This window comes from Lissotriton vulgaris, chromosome 11, assembly GCF_964263255.1.
Source record: "Lissotriton vulgaris chromosome 11, aLisVul1.2, whole genome shotgun sequence".
Classification (NCBI taxonomy): Eukaryota; Metazoa; Chordata; class Amphibia; order Caudata; family Salamandridae; genus Lissotriton; species Lissotriton vulgaris.
The window spans coordinates 737,490,164-737,513,607 of NC_141699.1; positions in this window are offsets into that span (position 1 = coordinate 737,490,164).

Here is a 23,444-nt window from a genome sequence, read left to right on the forward strand (position 1 = left end):
CTCGGTATTCTCTGTGCCTTGTGGTACTTAACCATGGTGCTCGCATGCAGGCGTTGGTTGATTATTTTCTTTGACAGGTATAATAATTGTTTGATGTTTTGCTCCTTATTGCGGTTCGTGGTTAATTCAGGAGTTTCTTCGCTGATGAGTGCGTATATTCTGTTGACTTCCTCATTGGTATACGCAAAGGTTTCTGCTCTTGCATCCGTGAGGTTAAATATTTCATCCATGTTGTGTGCGTGCTGTCCAGCAATTTAGATCAGACTGATAAATATGAAAAAAGGATTTTTTGCCGGGCGCACAGCGTTTTTTGATAAGTTTTTGAGTTTGTATGGATCTCCAGAGTATCGCCTTCTGTCTGGAGGCGTAATGTACTGAAAATGGGAGGGTTGCACTCTCATCACTGAGAGATGTCCTCTAGGATCCAGATAAGTCCTTGTATCAAGGTTTCATGAAAAGATTATGACTTTGCTCAAAGAATAGTAGTCTGAATATTTATTCACATATATTCATAGCTTGTTATATTCACAAGTGTTTGCTGCTGTTCATGTTTCTTTAACCTTTTTTGCACTCATACCATCCCAATGCATTTCGGCATTTCCATTATGCCTTCATCTGGGGATATGTTTCTAAAAACGAAGAAATGCTTGTATATAACATCATGTAAAAAAATAGTTCATAGGCTGACTAATGCATGCTAAATAGTGATGATATAGTTATAACACAGCGAGTTCATGTGGAGTAAATGGTCAGATGAATAGTCTATCACAAGAAAGGGTGATATAACGTGAAAGAAAAAGATTATAGGTGAAATAATGGAGTATGAACCACATAGTGAAAAGAGTGCGCGTCGCGTTACAAGCTCATGCTGTTAAAAGAATAACGTGTGCATTTCGGCTACTTCACTGAAAGAAACGGAGTGGTGTGAATTATATACGATCAAAAGGCGTGAATATAGCGTATAGAACTCTGAAGCTTAGCATTAAATAAACACCTCAGTGCCTTACAGATTGAGTGGCTAAGGAGACGCTTACCGCGAAAGTACAAATGCACGTCCCTACTAGGTTGCGCCCTCACGCAACCTTTTTCGTATATTCACTTCCGGGTGATAAACTTCTCCCGAACCCGGCTACAGCCTTGATTGCCAGCGTTTACGGACGTGCATTTGTACTTTCGCGGTAAGCGTCTCCTTAGCCACTCAATCTGTAAGGCACTGAGGTGTTTATTTAATGCTAAGCTTCAGAGTTCTATACGCTATATTCACGCCTTTTGATCGTATATAATTCACACCACTCCGTTTCTTTCAGTGAAGTAGCCGAAATGCACACGTTATTCTTTTAACAGCCTGAGCTTGTAACGCGACGCGCACGCTTTTCACTATGTGGTTCATACTCCATTATTTCACCTATAATCTTTTTCTTTCACGTTATATCACCCTTTATTGTGATAGACTATTCATCTGACCATTTACTCAGCATGAACTCGCTGTGTTATAACTATATCATCACTATTTAGCATGCATTAGTCAGCCTATGAACTATTTTTATACATGATGTTATATACAAGCATTTCTTCGTTTTTAGAAACATATCCCCAGATGAAGGCATAATGGAAATGCCGAAATGCATTGGGATGGTATGAGTGCAAAAAAGGTTAAAGGAACATGAACAGCAGCAAACACTTGTGAATATAACAAGCTATGAATATATGTGAATAAATATTCAGACTACTATTCTTTGAGCAAAGTCATAATCTTTTCATGAAACCTTGATACAAGGACTTATCTGGATCCTAGAGGACATCTCTCAGTGTTGAGAGTGCAACCCTCCCATTTTCATTAAATAAACAAGGAAATTACATGAGATTTATTCATTAGTTTTATGGTGTCGGTGATCATAATATTCTCAGGTTCTCTATAGGTGAACTGATAGGGATTTTCAAGAATGAAGATGTCAGAATATAATGTTTATAGCTTTTCTCATTCCCACTAACTGTAGCATAAACCTTCCTCCGTAAACTTATCTGATCACTTAATGGTCATTGGTGTACCATAACGTAAACAAATTGCTGTGAGCAAGGTACGCTGTCACTTGGATAGCAATGAGATCTTTTTATCTACATTCTAATATAGGTGCTAGGGTTGTGTAGAGAGTGGTAGGAAAGGAGGATTGAGATTGACAGGTATGCTAGGTTGAAAATAATATTGAGATTTGTATTCTCTTTGAGCTGTGGATTTTCAAATATTATAGACGTCATAGTACTGATTAATAACCCTTTATCAAAATCTGTTTGTTGTTGTGTTGCATTAGTTTGGGAATATTCAGGTTCTGTTAATAGACTAACAGTGGACTTTTCCATTTGCAGAATATATTGAATGACCAGCAGAGGCAGTGTTGCAGAAGATGATTTCTCTGAGTTGCTGAACCCAAAACAAAACAAAAAAAAAAGTTCAGCAGCTTTCGGCTCGATTTACCAGTTTACATGGTGAGTCAAACTCTCAAATTACCATTTTGCTTGTCCTTAAAAGAAGTTCAAGGCATCTGATGGCTCTCAGCTCCTTTTAGTGGGGTATTACGCAAGAATATCATTTGTCAAGACTGAAGCGATATCGATGGCGCCATGGTCATCAGGATAGCTTTTCAAAGATGTTGATTGTCTACAAGGCTGACAATCCTACTTTAAATACTTGTTCTAACAATATGTCAACAGAGAAAATTAGTGTCTTTGAGGTTGAAATGAGGTGTCTTATATTGGATTAATTGACTTACTCTCGCATGGAGGGAAGCTAATTTAACCTTCCTACCTTCACACTGCATGTGTGACTCTTATACTCAAGAAGGATTTCTCTTTAGGAGACTCTGTGTTCTTGTACCTCCAGACCCCTTTCAAAACAGGAGCCCAATGCTTTCAATATTGCAGAGTCCTTTCCCATTACACCTCCCACTTGGCTTGCAGTCATAATTACAGATCGTTACCTAGTGCGGAATTCCTAATGCCTCATTGTTCTGTGTAATTGTCACCCATGGCTATCAGAAATAATACTAACATTACACCGTTTAGATACTCACAATGGACAAGAAAAGTAGCGCTCTATGCAGACGATTTAATGGTGCTCACAGATGACTATAATAACTCTAATCTGGCAATCGAGGAAGAGATGAATAAATTTGGTAAAGTGTCTGGATATCTGGTTAATATCGATAAAACGGAAATAATGAGCTGGAATTCACAATTAACTTCACCACTTTTGAAAGATAAAATAAAATACTCAGGAATCATTATAACTCAAGATCTTGGAAAACTAGTAGAAACAAACCTCACACGTGTTGTGAATGAAACGAGAAAACTGTTGAAAACCTGGTCAGGTCTACCACTAAGCTTCTTAGGTAAATCCAATATAATCAAAATGTCAATCATTCCAAAATTCACATATCTTTTTAACAATATTCCATTGGAATTTAAAAAGGAAGCCCTAAAAAAGATACAAGGAGAAATAGCTAGCTTTATTTGGGCATCCAAGAGCACAAGAATCTCATGGAATAAACTTAGGAGAAAGAAGGAACAAGGGGGCATTGCAAGTCCGGATATATATGAATATTACAGATCTTTTCAATTCAAAAACATTAGGGTCTTATTAAAAGCACATCAAGCATATCCAACACATTTGTTTCATTTGACAAAAGTGGGAGGACCATTTCCTCTTCAAATTCGGCCATCCGAAATTTTTCAAAAAAGTCAAACTAAAAGTTCTGAACAATGCAGTTAAGATCTGGAATCAAATAAGATCAATCACACAGATTCCATACTATAGTAACTTGGCTCCAATATGGGACTCCCCAGGCACCCCTGATTGTTTAAAAGATTCTTTATCAAAACCAATTAGACAAGCAGGAATTGAAAAATGGGGACAACTTTTATCTGGGAACTCCTTGCTATCATGGGACCACTTGCAAAGAATTGCAGATCATAAAATTTCGAGGATTAAATATTACCAATTGAGCAGCTGGGCAAGCACCATTCCAAAAGGAGATTTATACCCGGAGAATTTAGAACCAGAAATGATCAGCGAAACGGCAATAAAGAAGGAAGTATCAAAATGGTACTGGGCCTTAATTGAGACAGGAAAAGAAGATCAAACAATTGTTGAAAAGACATGGAAGAAAGACTTACAAAGCGAAGTTTCAGATCTCTGCCAACTGTGGAACAAATCAGTAGAAAAATGTTGGAGCTGTGCAAAGGCCGCATCACTAAAAAGAAACCACCTTTTCTCCATACATAGAGCGTACTGGACTCCTAAAAAACTGTCAAAATTCAGAGGAGCAGCAGTAAAATCATGCAGTAAATGTGGAGAGGAAAAAGCGGATGATATACATATGTTTGGTGGGTGCCCTTCGCTTATACCGTATTGGCAAGAAATAGGTAAGACCCTGACTGCAATGCTGGCAACTCCAATAACTGTGAGTATTACTTTAATTATTTTTGGGATATACTTCAATACTCAATCCAACCAGACAAAGCTAGATAAACATCAAGAAAATTTATTATTTGTTATGATTCTCTTAGCACGTAGAGAGATATGTATTAATTGGATAAAACCATCTCCCCCAACACATGAAAGCTGGTTAAACACTGCAATTAGAATTAGTAACCTAGATAGAAAAAGTAAACAAAACAAAAATATGAAATACTGGGAGATTTTGGAAAAGTATATTGAATCCAGACAATAACTTATCTCTCTGTACAAGAGGCCCCTGTGCTGTGTTTTTTTTTTTTTTTTTTTCCTTTTTCTTTTTCTTTTTCTTTTTGATTCCAATGATTAAGCGGACAATGATTCCTGGCATGACTTGAAGTCTGCCAATTACCTAATGGGTCAAGATCTACCGATACGATGGAATTATTGAATAAGATGGAGGTATGCAGTGGAGAACGGATCAAACCAAGAGCAAGGCCCTTTGTACCTTCCGTTAGACGATCAGGGGCTACACAAGTTAAATACTTGGCTCATTGGATGCTGGTCTCCCAAATACCTGTCATTCTTTCCCCCAAACCGCAATATGAGGATTTAGAAAAAAAAAAAAAAAAAAACAATATGTCAACAGAGAAAATTTGTGTCTTTGAGGTTGAAATGAGGTGTCTTATAGTGGGGCAATTGACTTACTCTCGCATGGAGGGAAGCTAATTTAACCTTCCTACCTTCACACTGCATGTGTGACTCTTATACTCAAGAAGGATTTCTCTTTAGGAGACTCTGTGTTCTTGTACCTCCAGACCCCTTTCAAAACAGGAGCCCAATGCTTTCAATATTGCAGAGTCCTTTCCCATTACACCTCCCACTTGGCTTGCAGTCATAATTACAGATCGTTACCTAGTGCGGAATTCCTAATGCCTCATTGTTCTGTGTAATTGTCACCCATGGCACTTGGTCAAATGGTGCCCTGACATCATAATGCTACTGCAGGATGTCATCTGACATGAGGGCAAGCAATAGAATACATTTATCATGGTATTGAAATGGGTAGTAGGAAAGACAGCACTCCAGGCTGAAGGCAAAGATTGTGAGATTAAATAAACAAGGAAATTACATGAGATTTATTCATTAGTTTTATGGTGTCGGTGATCATAATATTCTCAGGTTCTCTCTAGGTGAACTGATAGGGATTTGCAAGAATGAAGATGTCAGAATATGTTGTTTATAGCTTTTCTCATTCCCACTAACTGTAGCAGAAACCTTCCTCTGTAAACTTATCAGATCACTTAATGGTCATTGGTGTACCATAACCTAAAAGAATTGCTGTGAGCAGGGTACGCTGTTGCTTTGGTAGCAATGAGATCTTTTTATCTACATTCTAATATAGGTGCTAGGATTGTGTAGAGAGTGGTAGGAAAGGAGGATTAAGATTGACAGGTATGCTAGGTTGAAAATAATATTGAAATTTGAATTCTTTTTGAGCTGTGGATTTTTAAATATTATAGACGTCATAGTACTGATTAATAACCCTTTATCAAAATCTGTTTGTTGTTGTGTTGCATTGGTTTGGGAATATTCAGGTTCTGTTAATAGACTAACAGTGGACTTTTCCATTTGCAGAATATATTGAATGACCAGCAGAGGCAGTGTTGCAGAAGATGATTTCTCTGAGTTGCTGAACCCAAAATAAAACAAAAAAAAAAGTTCAGCAGCTTTCGGCTCGATTTACCAGTTTACATGGTGAGTCAAACTCTCAATTTACCATTTTGCTTGTCCTTAAAAGAAGTTCAATGCATCTGATGGCTCTCAGCTCCTTTTAGTGGGGTATTACGCAAGAATATTATTTGTCAAGACTGAAGAGATATGGATGGCGCCATGGTCATCAGGATAGCTTTTCAAAGATGTTGATTGTCTACAAGGCTGACAATCCTACTTTAAATACTTGTTCTAACAATATGTCAACAGAGAAAATTAGTGTCTTTGAGGTTGAAATGAGGTGTCTTATAGTGGGGCAATTGACTTACTCTCGCATGGAGGGAAGCTAATTTAACCTTCCTACCTTCACACTGCATGTGTGACTCTTATACTCAAGAAGGATTTCTCTTTAGGAGACTCTGTGTTCTTGTACCTCCAGACCCCTTTCAAAACAGGAGCCCAATGCTTTCAATATTGCAGAGTCCTTTCCCATTACACCTCCCACTTGGCTTGCAGTCATAATTACAGATCGTTACCTAGTGCGGAATTCCTAATGCCTCATTGTTCTGTGTAATTGTCACCCATGGCAATTGGTCAAATGGTGCCCTGACATCATAATGCTACTGCAGGATGTCATCTGACATGAGGGCAAGCAATAGAATACATTTATCATGGTATTGAAATGGGTAGTAGGAAAGACAGGACTCCAGGCTGAAGGCAAAGATTGTGAGATTAAATAAACAAGGAAATTACATCAGATTTATTCATTAGTTTTATGGTGTCGGTGATCATAATATTCTCAGGTTCTCAATAGGTGAACTGATAGGGATTTGCAAGAATGAAGATGTCAGAATATGTTGTTTATAGCTTTTCTCATTCCCACTAACTGTAGCATAAACCTTCCTCCGTAAACTTATCAGATCACTTAATGGTCATTGGTGTACCATAACCTAAACGAATTGCTGTGAGCAAGGTACCCTGTCACTTGGATAGCAATGAGATCTTTTTATCTACATTCTAATATAGGTGCTAGGGTTGTGTAGAGAGTGGTAGGAAAGGAGGATTGAGATTGACAGGTATGCTAGGTTGAAAATAATATTGAGATTTGAATTCTTTTTGAGCTGTGGATTTTCAAATATTATAGACGTCATAGTACTGATTAATAACCCTTTATCAAAATATGTTTGTTGTTGTGTTGCATTAGTTTGGGAATATTCAGGTTCTGTTAATAGACTAACAGTGGACTTTTCCATTTGCAGAATATATTGAATGACCAGCAGAGGCAGTGTTGCAGAAGATGATTTCTCTGAGTTGCTGAACCCAAAACAAAACAAAAAAAAAAGTTCAGCAGCTTTCGGCTCGATTTACCAGTTTACATGGTGAGTCAAACTCTCAATTTACCATTTTGCTTGTCCTTAAAAGAAGTTCAATGCATCTGATGGCTCTCAGCTCCTTTTAGTGGGGTATTACGCAAGAATATTATTTGTCAAGACTGAAGAGATATGGATGGCGCCATGGTCATCAGGATAGCTTTTCAAAGATGTTGATTGTCTACAAGGCTGACAATCCTACTTTAAATACTTGTTCTAACAATATGTCAACAGAGAAAATTAGAGTCTTTGAGGTTGAAATGAGGTGTCTTATAGTGGGACAATTGGCTTACTCTCGCATGGAGGGAAGCTAATTTAACCTTCCTACCTTCACTATGCATGTGTGACTCTTATACTCAAGAAGGATTTCTCTTTAGGAGACTCTGTGTTCTTGTACCTCCAGACCCCTTTCAAAACAGGAGCCCAATGCTTTCAATATTGCAGAGTCATTTCCCATTACACCTCCCACTTGGCTTGCAGTCATAATTTCAGATCGTTACCTAGTGCGGAATTCCTAATGCCTCATTGTTCTGTGTAATTGTCACCCATGGCAATTGGTCAAATGGTGCCCTGACATCATAATGCTACTGCAGGATGTCATCTGACATGAGGGCAAGCAATAGAATACATTTATCATGGTATTGAAATGGGTAGTAGGAAAGACAGGACTCCAGGCTGAAGGCAAAGATTGTGAGATTAAATAAACAAGAAAAAATGATTTTTTGCCGGGCGCACAGCGTTTTTTGATAAGTTTTTGAGTTTGTATGGATCTCCAGAGTATCGCCTTCTGTCTAGAGGCGTAATGTACTGAAAATGGGAGGGTTGCACTCTCAACACTGAGAGATGTCCTCTAGGATCCAGATAAGTCCTTGTATCAAGGTTTCAGGAAAAGATTATGACTTTGCTCAAAGAATAGTAGTCTGAATATTTATTCACATATATTCATAGCTTGTTATATTCACAAGTGTTTGCTGCTGTTCATGTTCCTTTAACCTTTTTTGCACTCATACCATCCCAATGCATTTCGGCATTTCCATTATGCCTTCATCTGGGGATATGTTTCTAAAAACGAAGAAATGCTTGTATATAACATCATGTAAAAAAATAGTTCATAGGCTGACTAATGCATGCTAAATAGTGATGATATAGTTATAACACAGCGAGTTCATGCGGAGTAAATGGTCAGATGAATAGTCTATCACAATAAAGGGTGATATAACGTGAAAGAAAAAGATTATAGGTGAAATAATGGACTATGAACCACATAGTGAAAAGCGTGCGCGTCGCGTTACAAGCTCATGCTGTTAAAAGAATAACGTGTGCATTTCGGCTACTTCACTGAAAGAAACGGAGTGGTGTGAATTATATACGATCAAAAGGCGTGAATATAGCGTATAGAACTCTGAAGCTTAGCATTAAATAAACACCTCAGTGCCTTACAGATTGAGTGGCTAAGGAGACGCTTACCGCGAAAGTACAAATGCACGTCCGTAAACGCTGGCAATCAAGGCTGTAGCCGGGTTCGGGAGAAGTTTATCACCCGGAAGTGAATATACGAAAAAGGTTGCGTGAGGGCGCAACCTAGTAGGGACTGTGTGCAAAGTGAAATACAGAGGTGAAAACGGGTAGGAGGCGGGTTAGAAAGGTAGAAAAAGTCGGTTATTTTGAGATAGTGAAGGAATAGAGAAATGAAACCGGAGGTTCACTAAAAATCACAATAAATCATAACACTAGAACTGACATGTAATATATATGCATTAGCCTATGTGGACGAACTTAGATGATTCGACATGAATTACAGGCTCTTAGTGGTATAATGAAAGAACCACTCTGCGCTGGTAAGGAGTCATTGGCTGGGGCCCCAGCTGTTCAAAGATAACATAAATATTCCACTCGGTCATTAAGGCCGAATGGTTTCATGCTGCTTAAGGTGAAAATCCAATAATTTTCTCTTCTTAATAGTTCCTGATGATTGTCTTTGCCCTCTTGTTGTTTAACAGTTTCCAACACGCAATATCGTAGCTGGCTGATGCCATGACCAGCTTCCAAAAAATGTTGAGCTACGGTGGATTTTAGATGCTTGTTCCTTATATTTGATTTATGCTCGTTGAGTCTTATTTTGAGTTTTCTCTGAGTTTGTCCGACATAAATCTTGCCGCATGGGCATTTCAACATATAGACTGCGTTGCTGGTGTCGCAGGTTGCTGTAGCTCTTACTTTAATTTTGTTGCCCTTCATCGGGTGGTTGACTGTAATCCCTTGGATAACATTATTGCAGTGGTTGCAGTTTCTGCATGGGATTGTTCCTTTGTATTCAATGTTAGTTGAGGGAGTTTTTAACAGTTCTCCTAAGTTTCTTGCTCTTGTGAAAGCAAAGGTAGGTTGAGTGTCAAAGATTTTATTGAAGTCAGGTTCTATCCTTAGGATTTCCCAATGTTTTCTGATTATTTGTTTGAATTGGTGACTTGCTGTGGAATATTTGGAAACTATGGTGATTGCATCTGTATGAGTTGTCGGAGTATAAGAAAGCAGTTGACTTCTGGTTTTGGTTTCAGATCGTTGAATGGCCTGCTCGAGGACATGGTGTGGGTACCCTCGGGCTTTGAATCTCTGTAGAGTAGTTTGCATCTCTTGATGAAATTGGTGGTTTTCCGAGGTGATTCTTTTGGCTCTGATGATTTGACTGTATGGTAAGTGGTCTTTCAATGGTTGTGGGTGAAAACTAGAGTAGGGTAATGTATTGTTTCTGTCTGTTTTTTTCCGAAATAGACTGGTGATGAATCCTGTGGGAGTGTTGGTGATTTTGACATCGAGAAAAGTTATAGATTCCGTGTAGAATTCATGTGTAAATTGGATGCGTTGGTCTATGGTGTTTAATAGTGCCAGTTGTTCTTGCAAGATGTTCTCAGGGCCTTGCCAAATCAAGAAGATGTCATCTATGAATCTCACAAATATTTTTAGATGATCCGTCCATTCAGTTTTGTTGAGTATGTGATCTTCTTCGAATCTATGCATAAAAATATTGGCATAGGCCGGTGCTGTAGAATTGCCCATAGATGTTCCTGTTAATTGTTGGTACCAGTCATCCTTCCATGTAAAATAGCTGTAAAACAATGTGAATTGTAGGAGTTCCATGAGAAAAAGTTTTAGATGATTGTCCAGGTCGATTCTCAGTAAACAGTGCTTGATGGCTTCAATTCCCATTGAATGTGGGATGGATGTATATAGGGACGATACATCAACTGTGCACAAAAGTATTTGACCATGATCATCAATTTGTACTTGGTTTAGTTTGTTGATGAAATCCGTGGTGTCACGAATGTAAGTGGGAAGAGAAATAACGATAGGTTGAAAATAACGGTCAAGAAATTTTCCCACAGGATCGTGGATGCTGCCACATGTCGATACAATAGGCCTGCAGGGAGGCGTTTGTGGATTTTTATGTATCTTGGGAACCAAGAAGAATTTTGGACTTTTAGGATGCTTGGTGGTAAGATACTTATTTGTTTTCTCAGAGATTGTTCTGTTCTCAAAAGCTTTGTTTAGTATTGTGTCAAGTTTTTCTTTGAATTGGATGGTGGGGTTATTGGGTAATTTCAAGTAGGTATTGGTGTCCGAGAGGTGAACCATCGCTTGTTGATCATAGTAGGAAGTGTTGAGAATTACTATGGCGCCACCCTTGTCAGCTTTGACACATGTCACTTGGTTGTTGTTGGCAATGGATTTGATGGTGCTAATCTCCTTGACAGTGAAGTTTTTATGTTTAGGTTGTCGGTTGCAGTTCAATTTGGATAAGTCGTTTCGCACTAAGGTCTCGTAGGTGTCGAGTGTCTTATGTGAGACTGGTGCAAGAAAATTGCTTTTGGGACGTAGGCCCCTAAGTTGATCTTCCTGGGGGTCTATAGATGTTTGTACAATGTTCTGAAAGAAGTGTTTTAACCGAAGTTTCCTCATGAGTTTGTAAAATGAGATTTCCAACTCGAGTTTGTTGGTTCGGGCAGTAGGTATAAATGAAGTTCCTCTTTGTAAGATTTTCATTTGAATTTCACTGAAATGATGGTCCGAGATATTAATTACCAGGTTGTCAGTTATTTCCCTTTGGTTTTCTTGATAGTTGCTGTCCTGGTTTGTGGAGGTTCTCTTGTTTTTTCTTGTTCTTTTAGACCTCCTGGGTCTTCGCGTTGATCCTGGCCTACCTCTAAAAAAGGCTCGACTGATGTTGAAGGTGCTTCCGAGGGGATTGCATTGCCTTGAAGGTTAGGTGTTGGTTTCTGAGGTGGAGGTCGGGTTCGTCTTCCTTGTGGGTTTGTAATATCGTCATCGGAGGAGGAGGTTTCAGTGTTTGCTGTATAGGGTTTGTTTTGTCGCCGTTTAGCATAAATATCGGCCCATGTATATACCTCGCCCATTTTATAATCTATTGTGTCCCTTTTTAGTTTGTGGATCTTACGTTCTGTGACTTCGGCAGTATGTTTGGTCAGTTGGGTGTTTATATCTTCCATAATTTTGTTGAGTTCTTCAGTTGTGTAACTATTTTCCAATTCTGTCTTCACATGAGAGATTTCTGTGGCGAGTTCTTCCAAAATGGTTGATAATTCTTCGATAATCAACAATATTAGGTCGAGGCTGCACTTATTAAGAATGGCGTACCATCTATCCTTGAATCTTTGAACGTTTTTGCATAAGGATGGTTTTAATGGTATTCTTAAGCCTCTCGGTATTCTCTGTGCCTTGTGGTACTTAACCATGGTGCTCGCATGCAGGCGTTGGTTGATTATTTTCTTTGACAGGTATAATAATTGTTTGATGTTTTGCTCCTTATTGCGGTTCGTGGTTAATTCAGGAGTTTCTTCGCTGATGAGTGCGTATATTCTGTTGACTTCCTCATTGGTATACGCAAAGGTTTCTGCTCTTGCATTCGTGAGGTTAAATATTTCATCCATGTTGTGTGCGTGCTGTCCAGCAATTTAGATCAGACTGATAAATATGAAAAAAGGATTTTTTGCCGGGCGCACAGCGTTTTTTGATAAGTTTTTGAGTTTGTATGGATCTCCAGAGTATCGCCTTCTGTCTGGAGGCGTAATGTACTGAAAATGGGAGGGTTGCACTCTCATCACTGAGAGATGTCCTCTAGGATCCAGATAAGTCCTTGTATCAAGGTTTCATGAAAAGATTATGACTTTGCTCAAAGAATAGTAGTCTGAATATTTATTCACATATATTCATAGCTTGTTATATTCACAAGTGTTTGCTGCTGTTCATGTTTCTTTAACCTTTTTTGCACTCATACCATCCCAATGCATTTCGGCATTTCCATTATGCCTTCATCTGGGGATATGTTTCTAAAAACGAAGAAATGCTTGTATATAACATCATGTAAAAAAATAGTTCATAGGCTGACTAATGCATGCTAAATAGTGATGATATAGTTATAACACAGCGAGTTCATGTGGAGTAAATGGTCAGATGAATAGTCTATCACAAGAAAGGGTGATATAACGTGAAAGAAAAAGATTATAGGTGAAATAATGGAGTATGAACCACATAGTGAAAAGCGTGCGCGTCGCGTTACAAGCTCATGCTGTTAAAAGAATAACGTGTGCATTTCGGCTACTTCACTGAAAGAAACGGAGTGGTGTGAATTATATACGATCAAAAGGCGTGAATATAGCGTATAGAACTCTGAAGCTTAGCATTAAATAAACACCTCAGTGCCTTACAGATTGAGTGGCTAAGGAGACGCTTACCGCGAAAGTACAAATGCACGTCCCTACTAGGTTGCGCCCTCACGCAACCTTTTTCGTATATTCACTTCCGGGTGATAAACTTCTCCCGAACCCGGCTACAGCCTTGATTGCCAGCGTTTACGGACGTGCATTTGTACTTTCGCGGTAAGCGTCTCCTTAGCCACTCAATCTGTAAGGCACTGAGGTGTTTATTTAATGCTAAGCTTCAGAGTTCTATACGCTATATTCACGCCTTTTGATCGTATATAATTCACACCACTCCGTTTCTTTCAGTGAAGTAGCCGAAATGCACACGTTATTCTTTTAACAGCATGAGCTTGTAACGCGACGCGCACGCTTTTCACTATGTGGTTCATACTCCATTATTTCACCTATAATCTTTTTCTTTCACGTTATATCACCCTTTATTGTGATAGACTATTCATCTGACCATTTACTCAGCATGAACTCGCTGTGTTATAACTATATCATCACTATTTAGCATGCATTAGTCAGCCTATGAACTATTTTTATACATGATGTTATATACAAGCATTTCTTCGTTTTTAGAAACATATCCCCAGATGAAGGCATAATGGAAATGCCGAAATGCATTGGGATGGTATGAGTGCAAAAAAGGTTAAAGGAACATGAACAGCAGCAAACACTTGTGAATATAACAAGCTATGAATATATGTGAATAAATATTCAGACTACTATTCTTTGAGCAAAGTCATAATCTTTTCATGAAACCTTGATACAAGGACTTATCTGGATCCTAGAGGACATCTCTCAGTGTTGAGAGTGCAACCCTCCCATTTTCATTAAATAAACAAGGAAATTACATGAGATTTATTCATTAGTTTTATGGTGTCGGTGATCATAATATTCTCAGGTTCTCTATAGGTGAACTGATAGGGATTTTCAAGAATGAAGATGTCAGAATATGTTGTTTATAGCTTTTCTCATTCCCACTAACTGTAGCATAAACCTTCCTCCGTAAACTTATCTGATCACTTAATGGTCATTGGTGTACCATAACGTAAACAAATTGCTGTGAGCAAGGTACGCTGTCACTTGGATAGCAATGAGATCTTTTTATCTACATTCTAATATAGGTGCTAGGGTTGTGTAGAGAGTGGTAGGAAAGGAGGATTGAGATTGACAGGTATGCTAGGTTGAAAATAATATTGAGATTTGTATTCTTTTTGAGCTGTGGATTTTCAAATATTATAGACGTCATAGTACTGATTAATAACCCTTTAACAAAATCTGTTTGTTGTTGTGTTGCATTAGTTTGGGAATATTCAGGTTCTGTTAATAGACTAACAGTGGACTTTTCCATTTGCAGAATATATTGAATGACCAGCAGAGGCAGTGTTGCAGAAGATGATTTCTCTGAGTTGCTGTACCCAAAACAAAACAAAAAAAAAAGTTCAGCAGCTTTCGGCTCGATTTACCAGTTTACATGGTGAGTCAAACTCTCAAATTACCATTTTGCTTGTCCTTAAAAGAAGTTCAAGGCATCTGATGGCTCTCAGCTCCTTTTAGTGGGGTATTACGCAAGAATATCATTTGTCAAGACTGAAGCGATATGGATGGCGCCATGGTCATCAGGATAGCTTTTCAAAGATGTTGATTGTCTACAAGGCTGACAATCCTACTTTAAATACTTGTTCTAACAATATGTCAACAGAGAAAATTAGTGTCTTTGAGGTTGAAATGAGGTGTCTTATATTGGATTAATTGACTTACTCTCGCATGGAGGGAAGCTAATTTAACCTTCCTACCTTCACACTGCATGTGTGACTCTTATACTCAAGAAGGATTTCTCTTTAGGAGACTCTGTGTTCTTGTACCTCCAGACCCCTTTCAAAACAGGAGCCCAATGCTTTCAATATTGCAGAGTCCTTTCCCATTACACCTCCCACTTGGCTTGCAGTCATAATTACAGATCGTTACCTAGTGCGGAATTCCTAATGCCTCATTGTTCTGTGTAATTGTCACCCATGGCTATCAGAAACAATACTAACATTACACCGTTTAGATACTCACAATGGACAAGAAAAGTAGCGCTCTATGCAGACGATTTAATGGTGCTCACAGATGACTATAATAACTCTAATCTGGCAATCGAGGAAGAGATGAATAAATTTGGTAAAGTGTCTGGATATCTGGTTAATATCGATAAAACGGAAATAATGAGCTGGAATTCACAATTAACTTCACCACTTTTGAAAGATAAAATAAAATACTCAGGAATCATTATAACTCAAGATCTTGGAAAACTAGTAGAAACAAACCTCACACGTGTTGTGAATGAAACGAGAAAACTGTTGAAAACCTGGTCAGGTCTACCACTAAGCTTCTTAGGTAAATCCAATATAATCAAAATGTCAATCATTCCAAAATTCACATATCTTTTTAACAATATTCCATTGGAATTTAAAAAGGAAGCCCTAAAAAAGATACAAGGAGAAATAGCTAGCTTTATTTGGGCATCCAAGAGCACAAGAATCTCATGGAATAAACTTAGGAGAAAGAAGGAACAAGGGGGCATTGCAAGTCCGGATATATATGAATATTACAGATCTTTTCAATTCAAAAACATTAGGGTCTTATTAAAAGCACATCAAGCATATCCAACACATTTGTTTCATTTGACAAAAGTGGGAGGACCATTTCCTCTTCAAATTCGGCCATCCGAAATTTTTCAAAAAAGTCAAACTAAAAGTTCTGAACAATGCAGTTAAGATCTGGAATCAAATAAGATCAATCACACAGATTCCATACTATAGTAACTTGGCTCCAATATGGGACTCCCCAGGCACCCCTGATTGTTTAAAAGATTCTTTATCAAAACCAATTAGACAAGCAGGAATTGAAAAATGGGGACAACTTTTATCTGGGAACTCCTTGCTATCATGGGACCACTTGCAAAGAATTGCAGATCATAAAATTTCGAGGTTTAAATATTACCAATTGAGCAGCTGGGCAAGCACCATTCCAAAAGGAGATTTATACCCGGAGAATTTAGAACCAGAAATGATCAGCGAAACGGCAATAAAGAAGGAAGTATCAAAATGGTACTGGGCCTTAATTGAGACAGGAAAAGAAGATCAAACAATTGTTGAAAAGACATGGAAGAAAGACTTACAAAGCGAAGTTTCAGATCTCTGCCAACTGTGGAACAAATCAGTAGAAAAATGTTGGAGCTGTGCAAAGGCCGCATCACTAAAAAGAAACCACCTTTTCTCCATACATAGAGCGTACTGGACTCCTAAAAAACTGTCAAAATTCAGAGGAGCAGCAGTAAAATCATGCAGTAAATGTGGAGAGGAAAAAGCGGATGATATACATATGTTTGGTGGGTGCCCTTCGCTTATACCGTATTGGCAAGAAATAGGTAAGACCCTGACTGCAATGCTGGCAACTCCAATAACTGTGAGTATTACTTTAATTATTTTTGGGATATACTTCAATACTCAATCCAACCAGACAAAGCTAGATAAACATCAAGAAAATTTATTATTTGTTATGATTCTCTTAGCACGTAGAGAGATATGTATTAATTGGATAAAACCATCTCCCCCAACACATGAAAGCTGGTTAAACACTGCAATAAGAATTAGTAACCTAGATAGAAAAAGTAAACAAAACAAAAATATGAAATACTGGGAGATTTTGGAAAAGTATATTGAATCCAGACAATAACTTATCTCTCTGTACAAGAGGCCCCTGTGCTGTGGTTTTTTTTTTTTTTTTTCCTTTTTCTTTTTCTTTTTCTTTTTGATTCCAATGATTAAGCGGACAATGATTCCTGGCATGACTTGAAGTCTGCCAATTACCTAATGGGTCAAGATCTACCGATACGATGGAATTATTGAATAAGATGGAGGTATGCAGTGGAGAACGGATCAAACCAAGAGCAAGGCCCTTTGTACCTTCCGTTAGACGATCAGGGGCTACACAAGTTAAATACTTGGCTCATTGGATGCTGGTCTCCCAAATACCTGTCATTCTTTCCCCCAAACCGCAATATGAGGATTTAGAAAAAAAAAAAAAAAAAACAATATGTCAACAGAGAAAATTTGTGTCTTTGAGGTTGAAATGAGGTGTCTTATAGTGGGGCAATTGACTTACTCTCGCATGGAGGGAAGCTAATTTAACCTTCCTACCTTCACACTGCATGTGTGACTCTTATACTCAAGAAGGATTTCTCTTTAGGAGACTCTGTGTTCTTGTACCTCCAGACCCCTTTCAAAACAGGAGCCCAATGCTTTCAATATTGCAGAGTCCTTTCCCATTACACCTCCCACTTGGCTTGCAGTCATAATTACAGATCGTTACCTAGTGCGGAATTCCTAATGCCTCATTGTTCTGTGTAATTGTCACCCATGGCAATTGGTCAAATGGTGCCCTGACATCATAATGCTACTGCAGGATGTCATCTGACATGAGGGCAAGCAATAGAATACATTTATCATGGTATTGAAATGGGTAGTAGGAAAGACAGGACTCCAGGCTGAAGGCAAAGATTGTGAGATTAAATAAACAAGGAAATTACATGAGATTTATTCATTAGTTTTATGGTGTCGGTGATCATAATATTCTCAGGTTCTCTATAGGTGAACTGATAGGGATTTGCAAGAATGAAGATGTCAGAATATGTTGTTTATAGCTTTTCTCATTCCCACTAACTGTAGCATAAACCTTCCTCCGTAAACTTATCAGATCACTTAATGGTCATTGGTGTACCATAACCTAAACGAATTGCTGTGAGCAAGGTACGCTGTCACTTGGATAGCAATGAGATATTTTTATCTACATTCTAATATAAGTGCTAGGGTTGTGTAGAGAGTGGTAGGAAAGGAGGATTGAGATTGACAGGTATGCTAGGTTGAAAATAATATTGAGATTTGAATTCTTTTTGAGCTGTGGATTTTCAAATATTATAGACGTCATAGTACTGATTAATAACCCTTAATCAAAATCTGTTTGTTGTTGTGTTGCATTAGTTTGGGAATATTCAGGTTCTGTTAATAGACTAACAGTGGACTTTTCCATTTGCAGAATATATTGAATGACCAGCAGAGGCAGTGTTGCAGAAGATGATTTCTCTGAGTTGCTGAACCCAAAACAAAACAAAAAAAAAAAGTTCAGCAGCTTTCGGCTCGATTTACCAGTTTACATGGTGAGTCAAACTCTCAATTTACCATTTTGCTTGTCCTTAAAAGAAGTTCAATGCATCTGATGGCTCTCAGCTCCTTTTAGTGGGGTATTACGCAAGAATATTATTTGTCAAGAGTGAAGAGATATGGATGGCGCCATGGTCATCAGGATAGCTTTTCAAAGATGTTGATTGTCTACAAGGCTGACAATCCTACTTTAAATACTTGTTCTAACAATATGTCAACAGAGAAAATTAGTGTCTTTGAGGTTGAAATGAGGTGTCTTATAGTGGGGCAATTGACTTACTCTCGCATGGAGGGAAGCTAATTTAACCTTCCTACCTTCACACTGCATGTGTGACTCTTATACTCAAGAAGGATTTCTCTTTAGGAGACTCTGTGTTCTTGTACCTCCAGACCCCTTTCAAAACAGGAGCCCAATGCTTTCAATATTGCAGAGTCCTTTCCCATTACACCTCCCACTTGGCTTGCAGTCATAATTACAGATCGTTACCTAGTGCGGAATTCCTAATGCCTCATTGTTCTGTGTAAATGTCACCCATGGCAATTGGTCAAATGGTGCCCTGACATCATAATGCTACTGCAGGATGTCATCTGACATGAGGGCAAGCAATAGAATACATTTATCATGGTATTGAAATGGGTAGTAGGAAAGACAGCACTCCAGGCTGAAGGCAAAGATTGTGAGATTAAATAAACAAGGAAATTACATGAGATTTATTCATTAGTTTTATGGTGTCGGTGATCATAATATTCTCAGGTTCTCTATAGGTGAACTGATAGGGATTTGCAAGAATGAAGATGTCAGAATATGTTGTTTATAGCTTTTCTCATTCCCACTAACTGTAGCATAAACCTTCCTCCGTAAACTTATCAGATCACTTAATGGTCATTGGTGTACCATAACCTAAACGAATTGCTGTGAGCAAGGTACGCTGTCACTTGGATAGCAATGAGATATTTTTATCTACATTCTAATATAAGTGCTAGGGTTGTGTAGAGAGTGGTAGGAAAGGAGGATTGAGATTGGCAGGTATGCTAGGTTGAAAATAATATTGAAATTTGAATTCTTTTTGAGCTGTGGATTTTTAAATATTATAGACGTCATAGTACTGATTAATAACCCTTAATCAAAATCTGTTTGTTGTTGTGTTGCAGTAGTTTGGGAATATTCAGGTTCTGTTAATAGACTAACAGTGGACTTTTCCATTTGCAGAATATATTGAATGACCAGCAGAGGCAGTGTTGCAGAAGATGATTTCTCTGAGTTGCTGAACCCAAAACAAAACAAAAAAAAAAGTTCAGCAGCTTTCGGCTCGATTTACCAGTTTACATGGTGAGTCAAACTCTCAATTTACCATTTTGCTTGTCCTTAAAAGAAGTTCAATGCATCTGATGGCTCTCAGCTCCTTTTAGTGGGGTATTACGCAAGAATATTATTTGTCAAGACTGAAGAGATATGGATGGCGCCATGGTCATCAGGATAGCTTTTCAAAGATGTTGATTGTCTACAAGGCTGACAATCCTACTTTAAATACTTGTTCTAACAATATGTCAACAGAGAAAATTAGTGTCTTTGAGGTTGAAATGAGGTGTCTTATAGTGGGACAATTGGCTTACTCTCGCATGGAGGGAAGCTAATTTAACCTTCCTACCTTCACACTGCATGTGTGACTCTTATACTCAAGAAGGATTTCTCTTTAGGAGACTCTGTGTTCTTGTACCTCCAGACCCCTTTCAAAACAGGAGCCCAATGCTTTTAATATTGCAGAGTCCTTTCCCATTACACCTCCCACTTGGCTTGCAGTCATAATTACAGATCGTTACCTAGTGCGGAATTCCTAATGCCTCATTGTTCTGTGTAATTGTCACCCATGGCTATCAGAAACAATACTAACATTACACCGTTTAGATACTCACAATGGACAAGAAAAGTAGCGCTCTATGCAGACGATTTAATGGTGCTCACAGATGACTATAATAACTCTAATCTGGCAATCGAGGAAGAGATGAATAAATTTGGTAAAGTGTCTGGATATCTGGTTAATATCGATAAAACGGAAATAATGAGCTGGAATTCACAATTAACTTCACCACTTTTGAAAGATAAAATAAAATACTCAGGAATCATTATAACTCAAGATCTTGGAAAACTAGTAGAAACAAACCTCACACGTGTTGTGAATGAAACGAGAAAACTGTTGAAAACCTGGTCAGGTCTACCACTAAGCTTCTTAGGTAAATCCAATATAATCAAAATGTCAATCATTCCAAAATTCACATATCTTTTTAACAATATTCCATTGGAATTTAAAAAGGAAGCCCTAAAAAAGATACAAGGAGAAATAGCTAGCTTTATTTGGGCATCCAAGAGCACAAGAATCTCATGGAATAAACTTAGGAGAAAGAAGGAACAAGGGGGCATTGCAAGTCCGGATATATATGAATATTACAGATCTTTTCAATTCAAAAACATTAGGGTCTTATTAAAAGCACATCAAGCATATCCAACACATTTGTTTCATTTGACAAAAGTGGGAGGACCATTTCCTCTTCAAATTCGGCCATCCGAAATTTTTCAAAAAAGTCAAACTAAAAGTTCTGAACAATGCAGTTAAGATCTGGAATCAAATAAGATCAATCACACAGATTCCATACTATAGTAACTTGGCTCCAATATGGGACTCCCCAGGCACCCCTGATTGTTTAAAAGATTCTTTATCAAAACCAATTAGACAAGCAGGAATTGAAAAATGGGGACAACTTTTATCTGGGAACTCCTTGCTATCATGGGACCACTTGCAAAGAATTGCAGATCATAAAATTTCGAGGTTTAAATATTACCAATTGAGCAGCTGGGCAAGCACCATTCCAAAAGGAGATTTATACCCGGAGAATTTAGAACCAGAAATGATCAGCGAAACGGCAATAAAGAAGGAAGTATCAAAATGGTACTGGGCCTTAATTGAGACAGGAAAAGAAGATCAAACAATTGTTGAAAAGACATGGAAGAAAGACTTACAAAGCGAAGTTTCAGATCTCTGCCAACTGTGGAACAAATCAGTAGAAAAATGTTGGAGCTGTGCAAAGGCCGCATCACTAAAAAGAAACCACCTTTTCTCCATACATAGAGCGTACTGGACTCCTAAAAAACTGTCAAAATTCAGAGGAGCAGCAGTAAAATCATGCAGTAAATGTGGAGAGGAAAAAGCGGATGATATACATATGTTTGGTGGGTGCCCTTCGCTTATACCGTATTGGCAAGAAATAGGTAAGACCCTGACTGCAATGCTGGCAACTCCAATAACTGTGAGTATTACTTTAATTATTTTTGGGATATACTTCAATACTCAATCCAACCAGACAAAGCTAGATAAACATCAAGAAAATTTATTATTTGTTATGATTCTCTTAGCACGTAGAGAGATATGTATTAATTGGATAAAACCATCTCCCCCAACACATGAAAGCTGGTTAAACACTGCAATAAGAATTAGTAACCTAGATAGAAAAAGTAAACAAAACAAAAATATGAAATACTGGGAGATTTTGGAAAAGTATATTGAATCCAGACAATAACTTATCTCTCTGTACAAGAGGCCCCTGTGCTGTGTTTTTTTTTTTTTTTTTTTTCCTTTTTCTTTTTCTTTTTCTTTTTGATTCCAATGATTAAGCGGACAATGATTCCTGGCATGACTTGAAGTCTGCCAATTACCTAATGGGTCAAGATCTACCGATACGATGGAATTATTGAATAAGATGGAGGTATGCAGTGGAGAACGGATCAAACCAAGAGCAAGGCCCTTTGTACCTTCCGTTAGACGATCAGGGGCTACACAAGTTAAATACTTGGCTCATTGGATGCTGGTCTCCCAAATACCTGTCATTCTTTCCCCCAAACCGCAATATGAGGATTTAGAAAAAAAAAAAAAAAAAAACAATATGTCAACAGAGAAAATTTGTGTCTTTGAGGTTGAAATGAGGTGTCTTATAGTGGGGCAATTGACTTACTCTCGCATGGAGGGAAGCTAATTTAACCTTCCTACCTTCACACTGCATGTGTGACTCTTATACTCAAGAAGGATTTCTCTTTAGGAGACTCTGTGTTCTTGTACCTCCAGACCCCTTTCAAAACAGGAGCCCAATGCTTTCAATATTGCAGAGTCCTTTCCCATTACACCTCCCACTTGGCTTGCAGTCATAATTACAGATCGTTACCTAGTGCGGAATTCCTAATGCCTCATTGTTCTGTGTAATTGTCACCCATGGCACTTGGTCAAATGGTGCCCTGACATCATAATGCTACTGCAGGATGTCATCTGACATGAGGGCAAGCAATAGAATACATTTATCATGGTATTGAAATGGGTAGTAGGAAAGACCGCACTCCAGGCTGAAGGCAAAGATTGTGAGATTAAATAAACAAGGAAATTACATGAGATTTATTCATTAGTTTTATGGTGTCGGTGATCATAATATTCTCAGGTTCTCTCTAGGTGAACTGATAGGGATTTGCAAGAATGAAGATGTCAGAATATGTTGTTTATAGCTTTTCTCATTCCCACTAACTGTAGCAGAAACCTTCCTCTGTAAACTTATCAGATCACTTAATGGTCATTGGTGTACCATAACCTAAAAGAATTGCTGTGAGCAGGGTACGCTGTTGCTTTGGTAGCAATGAGATCTTTTTATCTACATTCTAATATAGGTGCTAGGATTGTGTAGAGAGTGGTAGGAAAGGAGGATTAAGATTGACAGGTATGCTAGGTTGAAAATAATATTGAAATTTGAATTCTTTTTGAGCTGTGGATTTTTAAATATTATAGACGTCATAGTACTGATTAATAACCCTTTATCAAAATCTGTTTGTTGTTGTGTTGCATTAGTTTGGGAATATTCAGGTTCTGTTAATAGACTAACAGTGGACTTTTCCATTTGCAGAATATATTGAATGACCAGCAGAGGCAGTGTTGCAGAAGATGATTTCTCTGAG